Source organism: Larus michahellis, chromosome 4 (genome assembly GCF_964199755.1).
Source record: "Larus michahellis chromosome 4, bLarMic1.1, whole genome shotgun sequence".
NCBI classification, from domain to species: domain Eukaryota; kingdom Metazoa; phylum Chordata; class Aves; order Charadriiformes; family Laridae; genus Larus; species Larus michahellis.
Genome location: NC_133899.1, coordinates 83,385,751 through 83,413,677, shown reverse-complemented (window position 1 = coordinate 83,413,677; position 27,927 = coordinate 83,385,751). Strand labels below are relative to the sequence as shown.

General features: G+C 40.9%; 1 protein-coding gene across 6 annotated transcripts in view; it reads right to left on the bottom strand.

Annotated features, from left to right (window-relative positions):
* TEAD1 (TEA domain transcription factor 1) overlaps positions 1-27,643 on the bottom strand; it is a 163,361-nt gene extending 135,718 nt beyond the window's left edge. For 4 of the 6 annotated variants that reach the window (XM_074586090.1, XM_074586093.1, XM_074586089.1 and 1 more), the window contains exons 1-2: positions 27,372-27,642; positions 26,621-26,755 (exon numbers count right to left, since the gene is read on the bottom strand). The gene's annotated coding sequence lies outside the window, so the exon portion shown is untranslated. Of the gene's footprint in view, positions 1-26,620; positions 26,756-26,854; positions 27,028-27,371 lie in introns of those variants that run through there. The other 2 variants (XM_074586087.1, XM_074586088.1) reach the window with 2 other exon arrangements.
* Positions 27,644-27,927: the final 284 nt, after the last annotated feature.

Sequence of the window (27,927 nt, the reverse complement as noted above, 5' to 3'; positions counted from 1 at the left end):
TCAAGTAATATGATTTCTTTTTCAGCAGAGGTCCAATTACAATTAAAATAAACAAAAGCTGGTAAGCCTTTCTTCTTTCTGCTTCGCAGCTTGATTGTGAAGGACAAACTTCTCTGGTTGAGCCCACTTCTAATAGGAACTACTTTTCTTTTTTGATTTTACAAGAAAGTGTTTTACAATCCAGAGAGGATGAGTCATCAGAAAATCCTTGTCTGGTTGCCAAAAACCTGCCCCTCTTCATTATGAACATAAAGATAAAAGCTCTTACAGTACATTAGCTGGCATACGCCTACACAGACAGTACAAATAAATTAATTGTGCCTAGCCTCAAACATCCAAAGAGGTGTAGTAGGAGCTCAGTCCATCTTGTTTCATTAACAAATTAAACTGTAATAGAGCATCAACAATTCTCTTATGTACATAAGCTTGGCTGTTGTACAGAAAGGTTTTGCAGGTATCATGCTTTCTTACGTACGTACATTGTAATTCTTCTAATATTTACATTAGTTTGTATACACTACATAAATGCCAACGAAAATGGTATATGCTAGAAAAAAAATCATATGTGTTGGAATAAGCCTGTTGGCCACCCTACAAAATTATTCAGAAACTGCATAGGTTTTTGGAACCCAAGACTGGGGTATTGATGTTTACTGAAAAAGGGAATTTGGGGTATGATACCATTTCACACATGCACAATTTACACTTTGTTTTGCATCTGACAAGGCAGGCAAGTATATTTGGAAGTGCGAGTGAACTCTATCTGGTCTGGTACATTCAGGTTCATTTGAAAACTGCACTATTTGCAAACATCAAGGCTATTTCATAAAAACATATACACACGTGTATTTTACAACTCAGCTGATGAGAATACAGATCAAAAGGAAAGTCACTGTATAAAGTACTCTATATGGACCAGGGGCCAGAATTACTGGAAATAATCAGCATTTACCATCAAACCCCTGCTACAGACGAACTGTTTTCCTTCTGGAATGCTCACAATCTTTAGCATGAGAAAGTTATACACAACCAACTTGAAAAACAAGTTTAACTCTACTTAGCCACAAGCTAAGATTACACCCTCAAACACACCTTTCTAAGATTTCTTATGAGAGGTTTGTTTGTGCAATCCAGTTAAGGGCAATTTGTTAAAATTGCTCTGTGATTTTCTTTATCCTTTAACTGCATAATTTAAGCAACCTGCATTTTCTAAGTTCAAAGAATTATTTTTTTTTTGTAATTACATATTTCTGTCTGGTTTTACCTCCTGAAAAATGAAAAGTTGCGAAGAAAGAAGACAGAAACAAAAAGACTAGAAGAGACAGATTGAGCTCAATCTATCATAGTAAGCAACTCCTTAATTAATGAGAACAGAGAGTGAGTTAACATAAAATACAAGGGTTCAAAACGATCTGCAGTCTGTGTTACTGCTGCTCTACCTTTTTGGCCTCTAACCTCAAGGCCAGGAAAAGCTACAGCAAAAAGCAAGGTGCTGGCTCCTCCAGAAGCCAAGTATTACCGCTGATACCCAAAGGCCAGCAGCTCTTACCTCTCTGAAGCCTCAATGATCCCTGAACAGAGAATTTTACCCTCTGTGTTTTGGACAAGTACGCGGTCAGGCGGTTGTTAAGATCCCTCCCCAGGTGCAGCAGGACATTGCCGCGGTTGTGATGCTCTGGCCAGCTCTCTGCCAGGGCTTCCTTCCAGCTTTGTCCCTCCTTAAGTTTCACTTTGTATCTTCAACCAGAGACAATATTTTTCTTCCCTTCCTACCTTGGGAAAGCACACTTCTGCTACCTGATGTTAGTAGCTGTTATGTAGTATTACGCATGTGGACACAGCCTCAGTGGCTCCCGAACAAGCTCCAAACTAGTTTGCAGAGGCCAGCGTTTCTGTGGAGGGGTAAAGCAGCGTGTCCAAAGACACGGATGTGCACCTTACAGCAGACTGTGGCTCACTACTCCCATTGCACATGTTTGTTTTTTTCCAGAGATTGGTTTTGACAGGCATTGAGGCCAGTGCAGACATACTGGCCCGGACTCGTGACATCACCTGATTAATAAATCCAAGGAAGGTTTGGCAGCTCTGGCTACAGGCAGCCAGCCCGCGGGAGAACGGCAGCCACGCATCAGATAATGCAACACTAACTCACTGCTCTACAGAGTGCTTCAATCAATAGACAACTTTCTCGCGAGCCTGCTGTACTAACCATCAGTTTATATGGCCCCTTCTGTGAGCCCCAAAGGTTCCACCAAAGCAGAGACCAAACCCGCTTCTGCCTCCCAGCCGGAGGGATGCACGGGGCAGCGAGGACGTTATCGTCATGGCAGCATCGCTGACAGGGAGGTGTCAAAGAGCCCTGGGACTGTGACTTTGCACTCACTGAACGAAAGCCATACGCTGCCCCGGCGGCTCCATGGTGAAACACGCCAGAGCCTCGCTGAGCCCCCTCTGCCCACCAGAGCACAGCCAGGCCACGGCCTCCCAAAATGAGGTCACTACAGGTCCTTTTTTTCCCTTCCTTTATTAGCAGCACCTCATTATTGCAGAATGATGTGAGCGCTTAATTAGTGCTATGGGTTAATCACTCTGCCTGAAGAGTTTCCCTCTCTTTTATGAATAAAGGAAGCCAGCCCAGGTTCCCGTTATCCAGCTACCAGCATTGGCTCTCATAAAGCACCATCTTCGGCTGAAGTCAACCACAGCCATCACACAGATACGTAATGTCTGATGTGTAACTGTAGATATCCTTTCTTTTATGGGGTTAATACTTGCCCTTGGGGATAATTGTGCAGGACTTTAGATGAGAGATTTCCATAAAAGGCAGTAAGAGTCACCCAGCTAAAACCACACATAACTCAAGCTAGTTTACCCCTTTGCATTATTTAAATGTCTCCCTTTAATGTGAATGCATCAATTTAAAGGCACAGTGCTGACAGCGCTCCGGACAGGCAGCTCTCCTCTGGCAACCAAATGTGTCTCTTCAAAATTTAAATTTAGATGGATTTCAAAAATGCGCCTATTCCTAGGCCTCCTGGCTGTCAGAAAACAAAGGCGTAAATCCGCATTTCTCACTGCTGTCAGGGAACTTGCGGTGTCAGATGTACTGCACCCCATCACCTGGGTGCCAGGCAGGTAGGGGGTTGTGCTCTGTCTAAACCAGATGTGGAGACTAGAATCCAACACACTGGCATTTCAAACTGTTGACTGCTGGTGATTCTCCTGACTCCAAGTGAGCACCCGGACACTTTGTGAGTGGACCCAGAGAAGGAGGGGGAACCATTAGGTGCTCCAGCCCTTCCCCTCTCCTTCCCTGTTCCCAGAGTACTGACTCTGCTCATGCCTTCCTTGCAAGTGCTTCTGCTAAATCAAAATTTACACCAGTACATGCAGGTAACCAGAGACTTTTCCAAATGACTTACAGCTTGGCCTTCCATTTTAAGATTATCTTTTTTTTTTTTCAGGTTTATTTCTAGTTTATATTTATACAAAGAACACCAGCAAGGTTCAAGTTACAGCAATTAATGAAATTTAACTACATTAAAAGGGAGAGAGCCTTTTTTAAAACAATTTTGGTTTTAATGTTAAAAACATGCAAACAGTAATAAGAGTGAGGTAGAAATATTTTCATTTGATTGCATGTTTCTTTCTCTGACTACACTTATGAACTTGTTTCCTGGTCAAGGGGAATTTTTGTGGGTAGAAACAATAATTCTGCCATCCACTCAGTCCCCAAGTATCTTGTTTTTATAAGGCACAAAGGTTTTGTCAGTCAGGTTACCTAGGAGTGAAAGTTATGTCTCATAATCCGTAATTCTATTGCCCATTATACACCATCTGGTGACACAGTCAAAGATAATCTGATTTTTGTCTTTTAAAAACACCGCATAGCTGTATCATATGGTGCATGCAATATGATAAATTACTTATTTAAATATGGTGTTTCTCTATAGTTTACAAATGCATGGACACTTTCAGTTAACCTGAAAGCAGTTTTGAGCAGGGGTTTTTTGCTTGTTACTTCAAACATCTGAGAGCCTAGCTGAGGGTTTTATCTATTGTACAATTACAATTACAATTGTTTTATCAATTGTACAATTGAGCAGCTAGCATCTAATCTAACCGACCTTTAAGAATTCAGAGCTTTGCATCTACAGTGCAATAAATATGACAAAGCTGTTTCATGTCCCAAAAGCAGCAATGTCTTATTGCACTCTTTACTAGGAAGAGCCTGATATAATTTAATTATAGACTACTTGTTCAATGTGATGCAGCAGTTCTCAAGTATTTCAAGTAGATTCTGGGTGTCTACCCATAAAGAGCTCCTTGCAAGATAATGGTCCATCAATATATCTGCACGTTTGCAGCAGATTTGCTTTTGTCACTTTATTTTCAGTCTCCAAAAGTAATCAAAATAGTTAGTGGGTTGCCAAAAGTTGTATCCTCACAAAATAAATCAAAAAAGAGAATCAATCATGCTGGGCAAAAGAAAACTCTTACACAATTAACCTGGTGAAGGGAAATAGGCCGTTTGCTGTTGCTCAACTCCTTTGCCAAACTATTTCAGCAGCCCTTACGGTCTCCAAGGCCAAACCTTCAAACAACAATCTCATCCCCTTCTGATGCACAAGGCACACCCAAAACATTTTCAAGAGGGGTGGAAAGTAGTAAAAGAAGATTTCTGTGATTTGCAGTCAGGTTCTTCTGGGAAGATTACATATTTCTAGGAGACTATAATGTACACGTACATCTGTACCTCTGATACAATCACATAATCAGCATTCAAATCTAGATAGCTATTTTTCCATGTGGATTTTTATTACTTTCTCTTCCTGGAATAATTAACCACTTTTGGGATTTTTTTAACTGAAGAAGTGAAGACTTAATTTTCACCTGACTTTTCAATGTCAGTTCTGAATAATTGCCATTTTTCTTGCAGGCCAGCTTTAAGTCTTATCACATTGCTGTGTCCTTTTGCACTGGCAGGTTTTGTTCCCACCAGAGCCTCTGGACAAGCCAAAGCCAAAGCACATCCCTACATTAATCTCATTGAGTGATACACCTGCATCACTCACCAGAAGTTTCCACAGTCTCAGGCTTTGTCTGGGGAGAAGGAGACAGTAGTGCTCCGATGAAAGACAAGAAGAAAGTTTTGTGTTGGGTGATGTCTCACCAAAAACCTGGCTCCTGGGACACCAGACCATGCACCTTGGGGAGGCAGAGAACATTTCTGAAACCTGGCAAGTGCAGAGATGGCACACGAGCCCCAGGTGCAAGGTCACAGGTGTTCCATTATGCTGCTGCTCTCTCACATGCATCTGCTGAGCCCTAAAAGCACCAGACCTCATCCACAAAGCACAGAAAGTTTGTCCCATTTCCTCTGCCTTCTAAATCCAATTGTCACATTCTTGCTCCGTCTGACCAGGCTGTCCAGATGCCTTTGCCTATCAGGTATGTTCTGTTACTAGAATAAAGCATGTAAGTATCTGGCAAGCATTTTCTTCAATGAAGACATGCTATGAACTAGGAAATCATATTTTCAACTCTGCTGCCTGCCAGAAAAGTGCACAAACTTCCAATAGCAAAGAAATGAGGTCATTCTGGTCAACTGCCAAAATCAGCACATTTCCTCTTTGGGTTCTGGATGCTGCACCTCCACGATGTGCGACAAGTTGTGAGAGGGAGGTGCAGTCTCTCAGAAAAGGAAATAAAAAATAAACCAGGGGATGTTATAAAAAAAAAAAAAAAAAAGCAGGCAGGAGGGAGGAAAAGAGAAACAAAAGAAAAAACCGTGAAGCATCCTGATGTCCCATGACCCTCCCCCTAAAGATCTATTTAACTGGAGTCCAGTACAACCTTTCTAATAAGATGTTGATACCTTATCTTGATATTGGAGAAATGTAAAGCTTCATCCCATTAGAGGAATACAGCTTTTTGTTAGAGGGCTGAACTGGAATTCAGCAGTTCAGAATTAAACCCTGGTCTTGCCACAAGTTCCTGTGGGGCTTGAGCAAGACTTTTAACTTCCCTTGCCTGAGACCCTATCTTGTGCCTGCTCTTGTGTATTTGAAAACTAAGTTTTCCTGAGCTGGGAATATGTCTTTACAGTAGAGCAGAGTCTGGAACAGTGGATTTTGGATGCTCATTTAATAGCATTAAGAGGCCCAAACCGAAACTAACTGCACTAACCGAAATGACAGTAGTAGTAGTAATAAGAATAATAATAGTAATTATCTCAGCCTTTATTTTCAAGCTAATGTCTGCCAAAAAGAGTTAGGAGAAGTTTCTCATTGTGGCAACATATTTATGTGCGTAATTTACAAGCAGCTCATCTGAATAATTTGAATTTTTTATTAAGATTATTTTCTCATTTTCCATTGAGAAGCCTTCTTAGATACTGACTCACATTCAGCCTTGTAGGGAAAAGTGCCAAGCATTTGTTTTTCTTATGTCTCCAGTAGTTATTTGACTCCTGCATTAAACTCAGCAAAGCCAAAGTTGAATAGGAACAATCTTAATTTAATTATTAAATACATTTCAAACTTCACTGTGATTTTAAAAAGATCTTTCATGTGGGGTAGTGGAAATGTGCCAGGGGAATCTAAAAAACTACATGTAATCCTCTCTCCCCACCCCTTCTTTCTTTCTGCCTCTCTCAAAAGGAGGTTAGGTGAACTCAAATCTAAGGGAGCTAGGGTAAGCCAGTTTCACTTCAGGTTTGCTAGAAAAAAGTTACCAGGGCATCATGCCAAGCCTGCCACTTTTGAGATAAATATGACTTTCTTTCGGGACTGTTTTATGAGGGGCACAGCAAGAGGCTCATATTCTGTGGCAATTCAATTGCAGATTTAGCTATGCAGCAGCTGCCACTGCTTCATTATAAACAACAGTTCGCTCTGAAGTTCTCTTAAGAAGTTTACAAAAGGGACAGTGTATTTATCTGACGTCTGTTACTGTGGTGCAGAGATACACAGATGGCCTTTGACTCTCACCTTCTGCATCACACAGAGACAAACCCAGTTCTACAGAAAGGGACAGACCTTAAATTTGCCTGCTTTTTTCCTGATGACACTCCCCTCATCTATTTGACGATCAGAGCCAGCTTACTTTCCTTGGGAGGGTCAGATTGGCAGATGAACTATAGTGAGGAAAGGAAACGTTAAGTATGAAAACATTCTCATAAGCTCTCACAGGAAAAGGATGTAGCTAACAATAAAGGAGAATACTGCATTTCTCTGCCAAACCTTATCATACAAGATTATGCATTTCCAAAACTTACATTTATACCAGTTAAATATCAGTAGTGCTACAGCTACAGGAAGCATATTCCGAAATACCCTTTCTATATTCCCTATAGTAGGTCAGTTCTGGAGGTTTCTTTCTGAGGTAGCAATAGGCAAATGTATCACCACCTCACTTAACTCAGGATAGTACCAGAGTGATGGGAGTTACAAAATGAACAGCTTCACCGCTGTCTCACCAGTCCCATGAGTGATCCGTCAGGGAATACCTCCAAGAGCCACTAAGGCAAGGCTGTCATAGACCACTTGCAAGCAAGCTTCATTCACCAGATCCTCACCCGTAGTATTGATGGCCTGGCCTCCCGCCAGGCACAAATACTGTTTGCTGCGCAGTTGGAAGGCTAATTACTTCAGGTTCGTCCTTCTTCCTCCGGGTTTGCTCCCTGCACTTCTTCAGTTTTGCAAAGCTGGTACAGTAAAGCCAAGGAGCTGATAAAAGTATGGTCTGGGCACGGCTTTGAACTGCTTGCCTTTGCTTGGCTCAGCAGCCATATTATTTGTGGTTTTGCTGAAAAGCTTCAGCTCTGACTGTTCTGGCCAAGTTTCATGGTTTTCCGTACCTTTCTGGGGAGCAATCAGAATGAACTTTTTGATGGACCATCCCTAGCCCAAGCTTTATTCCAAGACCTGCACAAGCCAGCAGAAACCTAATGACCTTTGCTTGCTGCCCTGAGTGCCACCAGGGCAGCCGGTTTTGACTCATTCCTCATTTTGTTCACCTGTGGACACATCTGCCAAACAGGCAGCACAGGTGATTTTTCCTCCACACAGGCTGCTGGAGAGACATTCACAGGCAGCCCTCCGTGTACATTCAGTGTCTAATTAGAGGAGTGGATGCCGAGGTCAACACCTGTACTCAATTTTACAAATGTAAAAGAAAAAAGAAATGCTGCTGGCAGGTCATTCTCAGAAAGGGATCCAGGGGGCTCTGTAACTTGCCTTACCCTCACGGATCTGGAATTGCTGCATGTGATGAAAGCAGTCTATTAACAGTTCATCATAAAACATGCTCAGAGATTTTATGTCCTAAATTATGTATATGATTGTTTTGCCTGTTTGGTGACTGTTAGTGTAGTGGGAAGTCTAAATCACTGTTATTACACCTCTAAGTAAGGATTTTTTAACTATTATTTAAATTAAAAAAAGACAAGTCCTCAGCAAGAATACTTCAAAAAGCTGCGATCATTCTGTGAGCAGCCTTAAATACTGACTTGATATTTCTTCTGGTCCTGGGATACACCGGTTTCAGCATGTTACTTCAGAGGAGAATCAGTTTTTCTGCAAGGACTGAGACCTATGCATCAGTTTCACCGCTTAAAAATGGTTCTTTACATACATTTTCATAATAAAGCACTTTATAACTATTACCCAATTATTGCTTACAGCATTAAGTAACAAGGTATTATTACTCCAATTTTACAGAAGGGAACAAATCATGAAATCTGAAATACTTATTCTGCTTTTGCGTAGGCTTTCTCATATTAATTAATTATGAGACTTAATTACACTCAATCTCACCACTCCAAACCAATTATGGAAAATTGTGTAAAGCAAAGTAGTAGGGAAATCTCTATCTCAGAGACAATCACTTATACTGACAGTACTTTCCACACAGGTATATAAAAGGACTTTGCAAATACTAACTCACACACCCAATGCAAGGGGACGGATTTTTCTCTGATTTTTCCCCAACTGCCCCTACACCAGTAATCTGAGAAATGAAGTCTCCCAGCTTCCTCACTCAACTCTGCCCCAGAAACCAAATGCAAATCTCTGCCCCCTGACTTGTGCCTTAATCACATGATCACCTTTCTTCCCAGAAGCAGTAAAAAGATCCCCAGGCATGTTAAAAAACCCAGATTAGAAGAGCTCTAATCCAATGACTTTAAACATTGGTTGGTAAGAATTGGGGTATGCTATATTTATATGTCACAAAATATTTTTTAGCTTTCTATTTATTTTGAATCTACAGCAATTTTATTTACTGAAGTTCAGCCCAGAAGGGGAATGGTAAATGCTCTAAAACATCACTTAAAAAGTTTTTGTTCCACTGAAGTATCTATGAACACTTCCGCACCCTATGTTGAAACGTTAGTTCCTGATTTCCCACAGCACTTAGCCACAGGGATTCACAACACGTTTCAATGCCTTCAACAGCAGCAGCATTCCACGGGGAACCATTCTCTTATTTCCAAGCCACGGCTCTTACAAATATGGACTAAGCCAAGGCAAACTGGCCTTTCTATATTAATACCAACTGATCCTCCCATAAAATGCGCACATTTGAAATCAGGGGAGAAACAAGGGCAATTATCATCTGTGGCAATTTGTCTAAAGGAGGTAAATCTACTTGATTAAAACTGGGGAGAGACATTGAACTGACAAATATTAATCTGAATTTTCTCTAATTTCTTTATCCTGTGTGCCAGTGAGTGAAGGCTGCTCTAAAAGACTCTGTGAATTAAGGTGTAAATGTAGTGCAGGAGACTCCATTCATTTATTACTTTCACTTCTTTGCAGCCAAGATTTCCCCCCAGTCTTCACAGTTATGACATTTTGTGTTCAATCTGGCCTATTCCAGCAGAAGATTCAGTCTGTGCTCCTCGCAATTATGCCTTGTTTGCATCACACCATAACAAGTGCGCTATGAGAGTTTCACGCACTAGAATCTACCAGACAGTATATTTTAAATGGTCTCCAGTTGTCTAAGTCAGCCTCATGGCACGGCAGCAGAATTAAATGTAATGGGATCTGGCAGGCTGCGTTCACAGGACTGTGTTGTAAAAAGGGGGAAAATATACATTAGCATTTTGACTGTTTCTCACAATTTTTCTAAATACAATTAAGTAAAACAAATACCTTCCTGAGCCTGAAAAAACAAAGAGATTGTAGGTGCAGTTAAATCAGACACCTTTCAAATACACATTCTTCCTTGTTCTGCAAACCTTTCCCTTCTTCCTTGCCCAGCGATACTTCTCTACTTCTGTTAGCCCAGGAAAGGTCAGCTACAGTATAAAACAGGCAGAGATCACCTAGGCATTCAAAAGAGTGACATGCTCAATTTCACGTCTGAATTTGCATACCTAATGGCAGCTTGACCCCCACCCAAGTAAACTCCTAATTTTCCTTATTCAGACAGGAGAGATACCATGCACCTCAATTCAGTCACAGAGGGTAGACGGCCAGGATCCCCCTCTGGAATCCTTCAAAGGCACACAGCTCTCTCCTCTGAATATAGAGAGAACTAAAAACTTTCTTTAGTAAGACTGGCTTACCAAGCACCAAAAATTTAGCAACAAATTAAGTACCCAGTCCTCTTAATTTGGGCCCCATCCTCCAAGATTCAGAACAGACACTTTCCTTGAAGAAGCAAAATATAAATTGCAAGCATAACATTAAGGCAGGAACCTACATCTACCATAGTATTGTTATAACAAATATCAGCACAAATTCTGTGTTAATGACAGTGTCATGTGTTTTCCATGCTTTTAGTACTAACCCCTGAGTTTAATTATTACATTTAGTGTCTAGGGCAGCAGCACTTCCTACCCAGCACGCATCATCAGTCCAGCAATTAATTGCATACCACTGACCTTCATAGAACACCATGGAAATTTTATTACTGTAAAACTCAATTGCATTTCGTACAACACTGACTCATAACTATGTCTTATTATAAAAAAATCATGTGCTTACAAAAGGGATAGTTGAGCCAACTGAACTATTTATAATTTGCAAGAATAAAAAAACATTTCACAAGGTTTGCAACATACATACAAAAAACTTTGCAGCCTTAATACAAGACAAATGTTACCAAGATTCACATTATAGACAAATGCGGAATGGAAAATATTCCCTGAAGTCATAATGGCAGGGTTATGCAGTATGCTATTTAAAAGCTATTCACCAACAATGTCCTATTCCTTTTAGCCAGAACCCTATGGTAGAAATTCAACCGAAGAAAGTCAATTAATTGAAATTATGGTTCTACAACCGAGGAATTGGATGTGTAAGATAAAGCAGCTGAAGGACAGGACTACACTTCCATGTACTATTCAGTACTAGAAGAGAGGACTAGCAGTCATGGCCTATGTCTTCTACCTTGGCGTTAACCTCTCTGCAAGTTTGCCACTTTGAGGAGGCTACATCCTGCTTATGTCCTGCCTTAGTCTCTTCTCTCGTTTTTAAGAAAATGCTGCTGCTCAGCACATTTCTTCTAAATTCAAGAGTCTCCTTGCTCCTTTCCAAACCAAAGCGTTCACAAAATAAATAATTATTGCTTGACTACTCTAATTCCAATTTGGCATGCTAATCTAAGAGCTAATGTAAGTCAGGGCAAGAAGACTTTCTCCCTGCATTTAAGGGCTGCGTCCGGGATGAAATAACTTGTCACGCCCAGAATTTCAATGCTAGCTTCCAAGTTCCCAGACTCAAGTGACCCAGCAGGACACAGCCATGAGCCTCCACACTAACACATCTGCAGCAGCTGCAGACTCAGAGAAGGAAAGGGTGCAGCAGGCAGCATGGGCTTTTTGGAAGGTGTACATGTGCACTGAGGAGCCCCAAGAGCTGCTGGTTTGGTAGTTTGCACTGTCCTTGTGCACTTCTGAGTCATCCTCCAAATTTCTTACTGGAACCATTAGTAGGCAGCGGGCTGGTGAGGTATATCACCCACCCTCCAAAGTCAAAGCCCAGAGAATATCGAGAGATAACTATGGAGTAAACTGAAGGTCACCACCAAGCTTTCTTGCAAGTCAAATGAGTATGGTATTACACTTATTTTAAAATATCACATCTCCTAAACACCTTGTTCAATTTTCCATAAGCAATGAAAAAGCTTTCTACCATGGCAAATTCCACACATCTGAGGCAATGCACTTAATTCCACCAAAACCCAGTTACAATTCAGTTTACTGTGTCAATTCGGTTTCACACCTTTTTTGGTTAAAGATTTGTAACCCATACTGCCAATGACAATAAGATTATCTAATGAACAAAACTCAGTAACAACACTTCGCTTTGAAGAATTGCCTACACATTGAATGGATGATGTCTCTGAGGCAATTCAGAGCTGTATGATGGTAGTGGTTTTGTTTTGTGGTTTGAGAAGTTCAGGCAAATTTTTCAGTTGATATCAACAATTTATTAATGTATGTTTTCATAGATTCTTCCATTTCTACAATACAGCAGCGGAAACGTGAAGTGAAACTAGCTTCATTGTAATGAAAAAGGGATCTCATAATTTAATTCTGTTTCCTCCCTAATCACAAATGCGCAAAGAGCACGAACTAGGGAAGAAATATGTAAAGTGATGCTACAATGTAGCATGCACAATTTAAAATCTCCTTTCCTGTAGAGGCCTGGTTTACAAATCAGATTGGAGAGTACACACGTTATTAAGATTACTGAAAAATTGTGGGCAGGGCTATGATTTGGAGGCAACAACCCTGCTCTGTTTGAAACAAAATTCAAAATTCCCATTGATTTTGCTGACACCTTGGCTTAGATATTCTTTACGCCTAATCACAGAGCATAATAATATATGTATATGCCTGGAATGACTTGCTATACATCTTGATGTAAAAACAAGTTAGAAAATGAGTGCAAAGATGACAGACGAGCCTCCGCTCTCTCAGCCAGGAAAGCTTTTATTGCCATCTCTTCAACACTTTCACTTCTGCCAGAAGTCCCCTCTTCCCGCATGGCCCCTCCAGCTGTCCAAAGTGTCTCCTCCAGACAGTACTGCTGAGCAGGCGGAGCGTGGATTAACAGTATTAGATGTTCTTTCTGTCATTTTGTTTTCAGTAATTTAGAAAATTATTTTTCTTGTTGTGGATTTTTTTTTAATCGGGTGAGGGAGATGTTACAGAAAAAATAAGGATCTCCAAGATCAGAACATATCAGAAGCTCGAGAATACTAAACGTGTCTCTTGACCATGAATATGTACACAAACACACACACAAGCATACAAACACACACACATGCACGCTCACACACATTAAGATTAAAGTCAAGTCTTTTGGAGAAGGCTTACAAAAAAATAAAAAAACATGTTCAACAGGAAGAGTCTGTTTAATGTAGGATTTAAGCAAGGCGCTTTCATTTGCATAGATCACTTACAGCAACAGCAATTCATGAAATTCTCCCATAAAAATCGTGCTCTATTTTGTCTAAAGCGACACATTCCTTGCAGATCACAGTGCCTTTCTCATGCTGTTAATAAGATAATCTGTTACATGAGGCTTACAAATCCATTTAAATTGATTTTAATTAATGAATCAATCACTAGCCACTGATGACTTGGTCTACAGACAGCAAGCAATTCAAAGCCCCAGGCCTCTAATCCCAAACCAAAATCCACATTAGAGCGACAGGACATCTCTCTGATCGATAGTAACACAAAGATGTTCAGTTCATACACACTTTAAATGTGTATGAACTTGATCAAAATGTATCTCCAGATCTTACGCATTACAATTCCCATATTCAGGGCTATTCAACTAGGAAAACAATATTAAATCACTTACATTTCTTTGCAAGTGAAATAAATGAAATCAAGCACAACTATAACCTGCTTCTAAACTTTTAGATGCTTATTCCACTTGAAGGTTTTTTTCTTTGTTCTTAAACAATCAGTTGTTTAACATTAATTATTAGAAAATTGCACTTCATATGGTCACAAACACAAACAATCCCTTTTACGTATGCTTTGATCCTGCAAAAATTCACTGCTATTCTCCACTGCTAAAGTGCTTAAATTTTCCCTTAAACAGAAAGCAAGAAAGAAGAAAGATTTCTGTCTCAAAAGCAGCATGCAGAAGCAGCATGAAGAACATCCTTGTTATTTCAGTAAGTTAATTATTGCAATTATTGTTATTACGAGAAGTTAATTACAATGCAGTAAGTTAAATCCACAATAGCTGGTGTGATGCTGATCTGCAATCACTAAAGCACCAGCATCTGGCTCCCCATAGCAGAGGGGACACACCTGAGTGAGGCTTCTTCTCCTATGTATACAAACAGCTGGTGCTGTAGCACAGCATCTGTGAATAAAGCACCACTTAAACTAGCCAAGAGAAGGAAGAAATGATGCATGCCTCCCCGGGAGCCTCCTTGCTGGATGTAAGCATGTAGCCCTTCTTTCAAAGGCCACTCCTTTTTCTTAGAACGTGACAGAGAAGGAAGGGTGAGACAAGCCAGCTTGCCTCCAAAACAGTCGAGCTGTTTATATAGCTACACTGTGCTAAGCCCAAGCCACTCTGCTCACATGATGCTCTGCACTGCACAAGCTTGACGGCAGAAATCTCTGCTTGTCTAGGACATGGCTCTGTACTGACCTCCCCCGCCTGATGTAGACTTGCCTCCAGAAGCAAAGGAGCAGGTACTCGGGGAAGTTTAGCATTAAAACCTGAGATCTCTACAAACTTCCTGTAGCAGAGGAATTGGTACTGTAAGAATTGCAGTTATGGACCAGTTACCCTGTTTACATTTTTTCTACTGCTATCTGCACCTTCGTGGTTCAATAGAATCATAGAATCATAGAATGTGTTGGGTTAGAAGCGGCCTTTAAAGGTCATCTAGTCCAACCCCCCTGCAGTAAGCAGGGACATCTTCAACTAGATCAGGTTGTTCAGAGCCTCATCAAGCCTGGCCTTGAATGTCTCCAGGGATGGGGCCTCCGCCACCTCTCTGGGCAACCTGTTCCAGTGCCATAGCATCCCATTAAATATTCTAAGGGAAATCCCAATCCCCCCAGTCAACAAAGCATCTTGCTTGGGTGCTCGCTGCCACATCAGAAGTCCCAGCAACCCACCTCAGGCATGGTTCCATTAAGACGAGACACATCCAGTGGCCTGTCCCTGGATGGACGCTACCAGCCCCACTATGCAGTTGGCATGGACCATGGGAAAAGTGCCCATGAAAACTGTGCTGATGCAAACCTGTCAACCACAAGAGAAGAGTCTCTTCCTGTCCCTCAATCTCACCCATAACTCAAAACAGTCCCTCAAAGGCTCCTATGTCATTGCGTGAGCAAGGGATTGACCATCTCCAGGTCTTTCCCACAGGCATGGAGTTGCATGAACAGAGGGAGGAGGTGGCATATGGGTCTCCATATGTAAAGGATCTCAGCATTCAGCTGCCTTCAAGGCGGTCTCAGCTCCCTCCTTTTTCCCCAGCCCCATCCTCTTCCCTACTGCCTGACAAACACAAGACTCAAGAAGCGCCACACTGGACACCAGTATGGGATCGCCTATGTCAGCTGTTTGGCTTCAATACTCTGTAGTAGCCATTAGTTACACTGAAGTCAATTTACCAACACTAAACTGCACCAGCTAAGAAATAATCCAACTTGCAGCTTGCTTTATTAAAGCAATTTCACATATTATCTAATACAAAAGGTGTTGTTGCCTAACATGCAATAACCATTCTGCCTGTTTAAATGAAGAGTTCTGTATTTTTCATCAATACTGCATATACAGTTTAACCAACGCTGTCAGAAGTAGCTTTTTAATGCAGTTGTATCACTCATTTATTGCTCTCAATACTTGTGTTCTTCCTAGTTTGTTATGAACAACCGATTTTTTGGAGGGAAGAACAAAAAGAATAATTAAAGAAGGCAGGTTTAGCTTTTATGTGCTGCTAATTAATTAGAGAGTTAAATTAACCAAATAATAAGTACAAGATACCAAACTATCTTTCATTTAAGAAAAACATAGAGAGTTGAATACTTTCCAGGTGTAAACACATTAAGATCAACATTGCACAAAACCTGAATCTGGCCCGGTTAGCTCAAAAAGGTAAATAGTGCATCCTCTTGCACAGATGTCGTAGTGTACAGGCACTCCGTATTTAAAGAGAGATTCTGCAGCCAACAATGCTCCACTGACACAGAGACAATCAATGTGTCCTTGATTATGAGGAGGCAAACAGTTCTCACTACAAAAAAGGAGACTGAAAAACAAATTGTGTTTTTATTTTACAAGTTCCATGTTTGGGTTGGGTCTTTTTCAAGCCCTTTTGGAGCACTGAAACAGAATAAAAATAGTTTGTTGCACAAGCATAAAACAAAGTAACTGCTAAATAAACATTTTAAATTCACTCCTATGTGTTCAGTTCTTGTTCCCATTACTCTACAGGAGTTGGATGGTATCACTAAAATATCGTCCTGTTTTCTGGTAAACTGATTAGATGGGTTTTGTCCAAGAATTGTGCCATAATGTGTTCCCTCTATTTCATATTCTGAATATCACTGTTGGAAAATGTACTGCAGCACAGAATGTAGTATATGCCAATATATCCTGACATTCAAATCAAGACCACAAATTATAAACAGTTTCAGCAAATTGACTTGAGTGCCTTTGTTCCTCAGACATACATCTTCCTATTGCTTACAAAAGCAGCATATACTAACCGCTAACACTGCTATAGCCAGTACTGGGAAAGGAAGTTATTGAAGCCTGGATTTCCTGCTTTCAGTCGTAGCCAAGAACTGTGAGGCTTGTAGTGGTTTCAGGAACTGACTCATCTAATGATTCATGGATAAGATACTGGTTTTAATATATTTCTGATCATAAGACTCAAACTTCAAAAACAGTGATGCTTAATTTTTATTTTAAAGAAAAAAGTACATAAATCAAGTAAACAAATATTGTCATGGGACACACTGGCTAATAATTATAAATGTGTTTTACAGTGCACTCTGATTTAAAAAAAAAAAAAAAAAAAACAAACAAAAAAACAGTATGCAAAACTTCCTGGAAATTCATTTCAAGAGAATGTTGACAATGAATGCAAAATCCACTGTCAAAAACCCGAGTACTTTTCTTGCAATCCTGATACAGCTGAAATTCAAGTGGAGGACAGGTGGGACATCAACTGCATTTTTAGGTATACCCCTAGGTACACATGTATCTATGGCTACGTATTAATCAATGAATCCTAGAGCTACTACTGTTAATGCATGTGGTATCTTTGGGTGTGTGTAAAGAGTATCGTGAAAAGACTGGCTGGTAGCGATACAGTTGGGTGTTGGAAACAGGAAAGTTTTGTTTCAGGAGTGACTGGAGCTGCAGAGGTCAGTCTTAAAGCAATGACTAACACTGGATCTTAAGCACTCACAAACACATGCATTTTGTGCTAATTCAGAATTGAAAACCGGCCATTTTTACGCGTTTAGTTCTTCCAGAGGGAAGCATGCCCTCCAGTGCATCAAAATCCTTTTTGCCCACAACACAAATCTCATCAGTATGCTGTAACTTGAACTGCCAGCCTCTTGCACCTAAAAAATAGCTTGTGAAGGAAGCTTAATTCTGCTAGGCTCATGTATGGAAAAGTACTGGTTTACTTTTTAATTTTTGAACTGCAAGCTGCAGCTACTCACACACTACGTACAGCGTTGAGGGGAGGGAGGGGGATGTTAGCATTTCTATATTTCACCACATGCACAACTAGCACAAAAAAGAAAACAAAATGCATGTTGCTCGGAGGAAGAAAAAAAAAGGGGGGGGGGGGAAAACCCAACCAGCAGTTAAAACAGTTGACAAGAAAAGGCCAAAGTGCGCTCAGTGGCTGGCAGTCATTTTATGGCTATAGTCCTACAGCAGATTTACTTAGATGACGTCAGTGGCTCCAATCCAGCTTTTCTTTGGTAGCATTTACCACTTGCCTCTTGAAGCCTCCACTATGCTACAGAGCAGTAGACCATAATCAAAATTCCCTTTGTGAAATAGAGTTTACCTCAGGGCACAGAGGCATTGCTAGCTGAATTGCAGGCTCTTCACCCTGTACTGCATGCCCAGAAATAAATAACCTACAATACTGTACTTTCCTTAATACAGAAGAACCATTAAAAGCAGCCTGCTACCTAAAAAAGGGTTCTTTAATTTGTTTCCAAAATCTCAGAGGCCAGAATATTAGTCAATTTTCCAAGCAACCAAGAGCTATGATAATTCCACTACCTTTTGGACTTCTTTGTATTGTTTTTAGAGATTTTGGAAGATAAAGTTACTTATGGGTCATTGTTTCAAAAAAATATTACTAATGCTAGAGGCTAAAGTGCATTGGTATAGGAAGCGCATATTTTAAAATTGTCTTTCAAACACGCTTATCTACAACTTGTCAGTAAGCATATAGTAAATACGCCAAGAAGCAGAGCAAGAAATTACTAAGCCTAAATAATAGTCAATTTAAAGAGCAAAATGCACATTATTTGGAGCTATGGATTTCCTATCACAAAACAACAACTGGAACCAATGAAACACCAGTAAAGCCAAGTCAAGCAGATACCAAATCAACTAAAACTTCACAGGCTCTGAAGTTCAACGAAAAATAAGCATCCAAACCCCACAAGCATACGGAAGATGCATCTTATTATACTAAATAAACAGAGATTTGTTAAGTTTTAATGGCCCTATCAGACCAAAGACAACCATATTCATTATGGGCGATAACTAGATACATTTGTGGACTGGAAATTGCCTCTCACAGTTAAGCACTTAGAAATTACTTATAGGGAAGATGCCCACATGCCTCATAGAAAACTGGAAGTCTCAATACTTCTCCTTTCCTGAACTCTCCGCTTACCTACCCCCCAATCACACCAGAATGAGAGATCACAGGTCTGATCTGCAGTGAGCCAGAAGACAAAAAATGCTATTATCATCCAACTGCATGAGTCACACCATGGACCTGAACTCTAAATCTGAATTTAAAACAGATCTAAAATTTGAGATGACCCCCAAACCAGTTTTAAGTGGACAGACACTAGCATTTCATGTCCCTGTAGAGAAAGTAAAAGCCTCTGTCAGCAGCCTTAGATGCCAAGCCAAGGACAGGAAATCTTTCTTGTTTTCTGCAGGTGTCCGTGTTGACTCAGGCACAGTGGTGAGGTGGGAGCATCGCCTCTCACTTCACTGCCCATCTGGTTGGCCCCTAGGTGCTTTGCCAGCTCCTGCATTTTTCCATGTGTCCACAGTGGGACATTAAAGAATGGCTGCCGTTCTGGACTATCATATTACTCTGTTCCAAAGGGACAGGAGAAAAATTTTCTTCTCTTTGAGCTCCTTTCATTACTAAAAAAGTGGTGTCATCAAACAGATTTAGAAGATGACTGTAAATTTATTTGAAATAGAATCTGGACCTTTTATTGGTCATTAAGGATCCTGGACATGAAAGGCATTGTACAAGCACAAGGGGTCCTTTCTTTCCAATAGCCAGGGCAAGGATGGAGTGGAAACAGCATGGTGACTGGGATGGGCAAAAAGACCCAAGAGCAAGACCACATCCATGAGCAGCAGCAGAAGACATAGCATAAGGAGGACCTGGCAAGATGGATAGCAAAAGGAGGGGGAAAAAAGCCACCATGATCCAAAGGAAGGAGAGCCTAATCAAGCGCTGCCAAAGAGCAAGTAAGCACATACGCGAAGAAAGAGCATGGTCCAGGCAACCAGAGACAGATGCCTGTAAGGAACAGCAAGACAGAGCCTGTAGGGCAGAAGACACAGAGGAATGTGCTGCAAGGTCAGAGAGCAACGCAGACAGATCCAACCCTAAGGACATCACTGCAGCATTGAATGGAAGACTGTATTTATGGTTTGAGATTTTTTCTGCAACAAAATAGTTACAGCCAAAGAAAGGCGGGGGTAGGGGGAAGATGAAGGAACTTTCATTGAATCTTCAAGTCTTCTACTAGGCTTTCAGTTGATTGTGGTAAAAGCAGAAATAAAAAAATAAAAATCTTCAAAGATCAGCTGACAGCAGATAAAGGGACACAACTGGTTTTAAAGGTTAATTTTTTTAAAAGAATAAAGGTAAAATCAAGGATGTGGAAAATGAAACTGTTTACAGGAGTTCTGCCTTTTATTTTAAACTGTAAACCAGCTTTAGCACAAAAAGTGTGTACACATGATGGTGGTAGATTAAATATGAATAAAATTTCATTTCTCCCATTAATTAATGTCTCCAAACACTATATATTTTAATTGAGATACACGTAACAGAGGCTTTAATCCACTAAACCTTTATGAATTTACCTTTTCTTCCGAAGTCTGTTCTGACATTTTCTCCCCTCAAAACCAAAATGTCATTCCTGAATTATAATCTCCCAACAGAAAGACAACCATGTAAAAAAAACAGTCCAGAACGGCTAATTCCAAAAATAAGCACTATTGTTCACAGCACCATGAGGTGAATGAACGGTGAGAGATTCCACCAAGGGAATAACTGTGATGTCTATAACGTTAAGGAATAATTTGGCACCAAAAATACCCAAGGCCATACTGGTTGGCGATTCAAACATGAAGCATATCAAAACGCTACTGATAAGCTAAATTAACAGATAGCTTATCTGAAGCATATACTAGCCATATGGTGCCACAACTTCTGTGGCCTGTTGCTGGCATAACAATAGGCTACTGCAGTCTTAGACTGGAAGCACTATTTGACAAACTGTCAACAGCATTTTTATTTTTTTGCAGAGCTCTAGGGCAATGGCACACTCGCCTATTTGCATTTTTTTTTAAACAGGTGAACAAAGAGTAAACCAGATGTCAACTTTAGAAATCGAGCTGTCTGGATCAGGAGATTTAACAGAGGCAGGCATACTGCTACAGCTCAAATCTAGACAATGAGCTTTTCTAAAAACACTCTGGCCTAGGGGAGTGGCTATTTAAAACACTTGGCTTCTTTTATTTCAGCACTATGGAAGTGAATTCTGCTCTTAAGTGCCAGCTCAAATGAAGTCATTTTGTTTCACTGGGGCTTTCTTTGCATTTTAGAAATGTAGCACGCACTGTAGTAAAGACAAGTACATAAAAAAAAAAAGATCTGATTCTTTTTGAGCTAGAAGCTGGGTAAAATGGCGGGGGGGTGTGGAAATTAACAATTTGATCATGTACAAAAAAAATGCAAAAGGATACTTTGAGTGCAAGCTAAATGAAATTTATTTTCTGCTCATTAAAAAAAATATAAAAAAACAAAACAAAAAAACCACTAGACCAAAACAAAACACTTTTGAAAGCTTTCAAAAGACCTGGTATTTACAGCCCCCTCAAGCTCCACGAAGACAAGGTGTGAATACTGACAGATAAGGAGGATTTACAATGGGACTTTACTATGCTACAGAAACACAATCGGTTAATACCCAAAAAAAAAAAATCATAAAAGTTGTCTTCTTCCTTTATTTAAGAAAATTAAACCTTTGTTACTTACATACTATTTGAGGAAAAATCTTTTAATAACTATACAGTAATCCACTCAATCATTTCAAAAATTGACAAAATAAAAAGTACTGTCAATCAATATATACTAGATCTGTCTATGGTATTCAATTATGAAAATGTGGTTTTAGTTGTGTTCTGTAGGAGTGTGAAAGACATCATGAGAAAAATAGATAACTTTCTGTTCTAATAATCTATTCTGCTTTGATAGGCAGTTATGGGAACATATTTATTTTCTGACTTATACCCAGCTAAGTATGTAGCATTTTTAGATTATCTTTTCAAATTGTTCTTGAACATTCTCAGTTTAAAAAAAAAAAACACACAACAAAAAAACAAAAAAACCTCCTTTCATGTTAAGTTGAGATTGCACTTGAACTCTTTCCAAAAGCCAGAGCTGTACTGAATTATGATAATTAGAAAGCTGTGCGCATAAAAGGCAGCACAGTTGATGCATTTAAAAAAGTTCATGCCAGAGAATATAAGTTCAATATGTTCTCACATAATTAACATTTCCCATCATTAGCAGCAGTTTTCAGTTCATGTATCTGTAAAAACAACAGCACTCGTCATTGTTTTAGATTCCCAGTCAATAGCATTTTAATAGTTTTACACATAATCCTAAACTTTCCTTCCCTTCCCCCTCCCAGCACACTGAGATTTCACAGTTTACCTTCTGACCTGCTAGCAAATAAACTTGTATTTTGTGCTTTTATGCTTCTGCTGCCACACAGGCTATCTCTGATTCGAAAGTTTAGTAAGAGCTAATATGAGCTAGAAATCTAAGAAGGCCATTTGGAAAGGTACAACAGGATGCAGAGGGAGTAATCACATTGTTCCAGTAAACAATGACTAGAAGACAACAAAAAGTTGTAGGTGATACCTTCCACTGGACGGGAGCCAAACTCAAAGGTCCTCCCTCTGCCGAACCCAGACACAAGCTGGAGGGACTCAGAAATGGGTTTGCACCCCTACACCAACTGGGCAAGCGGCTATAAGCCCTTTACACGCTCTGTGGACTTTCATCACCTTCTTGACATATGTACAAAAATTCATATAACAAATAAGGGCATGTAGCACATGATGGGTTACTCTGAGACATTCATAGACTTCCTGTGTAGAATATCTCAAATTAGTTGTGAGGGGCCAGATTTTGACACAGGCTTGTTGCCTTCTTTCTCTTCCCTCCACTTCTTCAATCCCTGTATTTTAAAATTAATATAATTCTGGTGGAACTTTAAGAACCAGATACAGTATAAAAGTTACTGAGTCTGCATCAGCACAGAAAGAAATTCAGGCTTTACCAATAACAAGATAAAACTCTCAGTAATTGCAGTGAGATCAGGATTTCATATAAGAACATGAGAGGTTCAGGGTATTAAATTAGAAAAGATTTTTAGCTGAATTTTATGCAACAAATCTGAGAAGCAGATTTGAAGTTGGTGCTTCAAAAGATTTAAGTCCACAACTTTTCACTCTCTTATGTTTTGGAAATGAGCAATCATTAAAACCAAACACAAAATTATTCCAGGAAATATTATTCCATCCTTGTTCCACTTGCAAAAGTCAAAAGGAGTTTTGTGCAAGAACAGAGCGCGAGATATGGTCATAAAGTGGGAATTTATTGCAGAGGTTTTTCTTCTAAAAACGTGTCTTCAGTGTGGCTTAGAGTCAGTTGGCTTTACAATAAATAATGCCATTAATCCGTTCATATATCACAGGATGCAATTTAAATTATACAATACTTGCATAAACTGCCACAAAACCTCTAACAGCCATTTCTTTCAGGGAGATGATTTACCTCTTGCAGGTTCTAAAATTTTGTTGAGACTCACTTAAATTATTATTTTTTAATAATAGATGACTGTAGTTTAGGAATCTAAAACATTCCTACTTGAGGCAAGCATTAATGGCAAAGTGCTGCGTGGTAACAAAACAGTAATTAAATGTCAAATGCCAGAAACAAGTAACTACAATTTCTCTCATGCAAAAGTTGGTCCCTCTGATGAACTGGGCATTTCAAAATCATGTTTAAAGGGCCAATTTGCACCCTCATTACAGCCAACACAATACAGCAACAGGCCATACAAAGTCGGTGAAATTAAGCTGAATTTAGACCAGATTTTTCAAAAGTCAGCCCTCACCTCAAATTTGCACGTGCTGTGAATAAGGGCACAAATGGAACGAGTGACCAACTTTTAATAGAAATTTGCCTGCTAGTTTTAGACAGATTACAAGCCAAGCAGAACATAAGCCCCATACAAAAATTTGAAAAAGCACATGTGTCAAATCTGATACTCTTTTTAATCAAAGACACAGAATAGCACCCATGCCCTTCTTTAGACATCAGATATGATACTAACCATGTACGTAAAACATATGCTGTAAATATCGTAGTATTTGATCCAGCGAATGTTTATTCCTATGAGTCATCCCAGTCACTTTAACCTGAGTAAGGACTGGATCTAGCAAACCTTTTTGTCTTAAATAAATGGAATCACTTCAGAAAGAGAGTTTTTTAACCATCTCTGGAAAAATGTAGCATTAATATTAATGTCACGAAGAAATACCAGATCAAAAGAGTGATGTATGCTTGTGTACATACAGTCAGAAATCCTGCATTAGAAACGTAATTGTTGAAGGTAACCTCACAAACACACACATTCAGAACTGTACACAAGATCTTTGTGTTTTGGAAACAGTCTTAGACACCTTCCAATAAAATCAGATTACTTCTACAATGTAACCATCCTACTTTATAGATCGCAAACTGACAGCTATATCATAATACAGAACTACATATTTTTACCTTTCCCTTTTTATTAAGTGAAAGACACCAGAATGGCTCTGTAACTCCTGAAATCTTTATTACACTTTTTCCAGTACAATGTCTTAAAAGTTTGCTTACAATATGATCTACAAAGGTAGCTTAAAAAGAAAGAAGGAAGAAATCTTTTCCCTCCCTGCATGTGACTTAACTGAGCTTAACTTTTTCAGGCGTGGACAAACAAAGCCTAAAACCACTTTAACGATATCCAAAACCACTACACCGTCCAGCAACAACAACAACAAAAAAACACTAGTTACAAATTATACCAAACATGTTACACACATGCTCACACGTCTCCACACATCACAATACGCTATCATTTCTCAGCTGGAAACTCACGGCGGGTCTAGTTCATAATTAAGTTTCTGTTGTTCTTTTTTAGCTGTTTAATTAAAACTCCTTTAAGCAGAGGCTGTCTTTACTAAGACTCCTGTCAAATCAAAATTTTTGCTCTGCTTCACTGCTCGCATACATCCCACTCAGCACTGACTAAGAAACTGTAGAGAATATAAAACCGTAATTTGAATCTCAAGAGCTGTTGTTACACTCTCCTGGGTGCAAAGGCTAATAATATTTACTTCACCAAAGCAGCGTATGTAAAATTGATGCTCAAAATACACCTAACATGTTTAGCAATAAAGTACTTTCCTAAGGTATTTCTAGATTACTAAGAATAAAAATTGAAATAAATCCTTTGCATCCAGAATTTCTGCTTGGTCAGCTGATAAAAACCTGCAGTAGACAAAATGCAGAATTATCCCTAATGGTATAGAAAATGCCATAAGATCTCATTAAAAATAAGTGCAGCGTGAATACACGTTTTACCCTGAAGGTGAAAAATAAATGCACCGCAAAGAAAGTTTACCTTTAATGAAAATAATTTCCAAGAGCTGATTATAAAAACTTGCAGTTCAAAATGTGACCCAAATATAAAATCTTCAATTTTGTGTTTTAAGAATAGTCACCGGTTTAATTCCTGTATTTCTAATCCCAAATAAAGTATGCATAGGTGTGTGTACAAACATACATATACACACATATATATACAAACAAACATGCAAGTTTCCCTCCTGCCCCCAGAAGTAATTTTATATATGGGTCTGTGTCATTTTTGATAGCACCATCTTACCATCAGTACAATCTAATATCCCTGTAATGGTATTCCCCAACTATTTATAGAGACAGAATACATCATACATTACAGACACGCATTCCCAATCTTGGGTTATAAAATGAATCCTACATAATTTTAAATTAAATCCTAATGTAATTATAATCATTTTTGTTTTCATATTCAATTGCAGGTAGCACTTAGTTATTTACATGAATTTTCCTGTAAGAGGCATTCCCACAGAGATTTCCATATTAGATGTACTGCATAATAACTGAACATTCAGCTAGAGAAAACAGTATTTTATCCACACAGCTCCAAACTTTGTCATTGTCTAGTTTAGATATCTCTGTTAAAACTGCTGGCAATATTGCGTTTCTAAACTTCATCAGCACTCAGGGAAAGCAAATATGCTTCTGTTAGACAGGAATACAGCTGTATAGGTACTTTTTTTCCCTGAGGCTCTGCCATTTCAGCTTACATTTCTTACATATACCGTTTTATGTCAGAAAATGCCAGTACAATCTGATGTTTCTTGGCCTCTCTTTCCCAGATGGTGTTCAACAGCGTACAGTTAAAAAATACTGGGAGCCATTTACATTCAGAAAGCGTAGAACAGAACTGCTCCCTAACTTTCCAGCACTTCTGGAGGTCACTTTTCATCTCTTCATATCAAAGGCAGGCACTTGTTTCTAATAAGTTAACAACTCTCCTGAGAAACATGGGTGGCTGGTATTTCATTGTTTCATAAATATTTTTATACTGTAACACCATTCAACTTAAAACAGATTTCAAGAGAAGAAAAATCATGACTAGTATTACGTTCAACTGAGGCAGGAGCGCAAACTTTTTTACTTGATAAAAATAGAGATTCCCCCCGTCCCCCTGATTTATTTGTCCTCGTTGTTTTTGTTTAGTTGTTTGGAAGGGGCCGCTTTGTTTTAATTTTGTTACAAAAGCCGTACTGTATAACTTTTTCCCTCCCCCTTAGAAGTGCACTTCCTTTGAAAACGCTCTTTCTGTGAACAAAGGCTGCCACCGGCCCTCCGCATCAGCACTGTGGACATCTGTAGAATAGATCTCTTTAAAACGTTACGGATAAATTTAAAAAAAAAAAAAAAAAAAAAAGAAAAAAGAAAAAGCAAACCCTGTGGTTCCTACCGAAAGGAAGTTTTCCAGGGACAATCTCCTCGGTGTTGTTGTAACTGCGACTTTGTCTTTTTTGGATACAATGTTTCTGCTGACTCCCGAAAATTTTCCACTTGAATGTGCAATTAACCAGCAGCAGCGGCAGCTCTGGAGAAGGAGAAGAAGCAGCGAAAAAGGACATTCCTTCTTTCATCTTTTAAAGGAAAAATAAAAGGGGGGAGGAAAGCAAAACTCGGGGCAGCGCACCGAGCAGAGCTCCGAGGCAGGCCGGGCCGCTCGGCAGCCCGCACCGCCGGGGGATCGCTCCTGAGGGCTGCGAGCGCCTGCAGCCAGCCCGGGGCTGCTCCTAACTTCTTGCTTCCCCGTGGAAAAAAATGTGAAAAATGCCAAGGATCGGTGCGCGTGTGTGTGTGAGAGGGAGCGAGAGTGTGTGTGTGTGTGTGTGTGTGTGTGCGCGCCTGTGTGTGCGCGCCCGGCTGCAGAGCAGTGACTCAGGCAACTAAGTGCGAGCAGCGGCGGCGGCGAGGGGGAGCGGAGCGGCGCGGGGCGGGCAGCAGCCGCCTGTTGCAGCTCCGGCCGCGGCCCCGCAGCGGCAGGAACTCCGCGGGAAACAACTTCTCCCCCTGCCGCGGCCCCTCTCCCGCCTGCCCCCGGCACCTGCGGGGGCGCCAGCCCCCCGGGCCGACCCCGGCCGGGACCGACCCCCCGCCCCGCCGCACAAAGCGCCGGCGGCGCGGCGTGCGCGCCCGCGGCCCCCTCTTACCTCCGCGCCGCGGCCCCCCTCCGCGCACCGCCAGCGCGCCGCGCTCCGACAGCAAACTTCGCCCGCCGCCCCCGGGCCGCCCCAGCTATTTATGGCCCCGCGCCTATTTTTAATCCGCCGCTTGGCTATTTATACCGCGGCGGTAGGTTGCCGCGGGCCGGCGGACGGAGCCCTCGGAGGATGAGTTGCTGCCCGGCCGGCGGCGGGGCGGGCCGGGCTCCCGGCCGGGCTGCGCGGCGCCAGCGATGCGAGGAATGCGCGGAATGAGGGGAGGAATGAAATGAACGCGGGAGCGGGGCGGCCGCGGGGCGGAGCGCGGCCCGCCGCCCCCTGCGGCCGCGGGCGGGCGGGGCGGCGGGCGGGGCCTCCGCGCAGCGCTGACCTCATAGGGGAGCCCGCGGGAGGGGGCCCGGCGGGAGCGGAGTGTGGAAGGGGAGCCCGGGGTATCGCGCTGTGCCGCCCCGCCGCGGGGCCACCCGGCTGGCGGGTGGGCATCTGCCGCGCCCCGCAACGGGGGTCCCGCAACGGGGTCTGCAGCGCTTCGCTACGGGCTTGC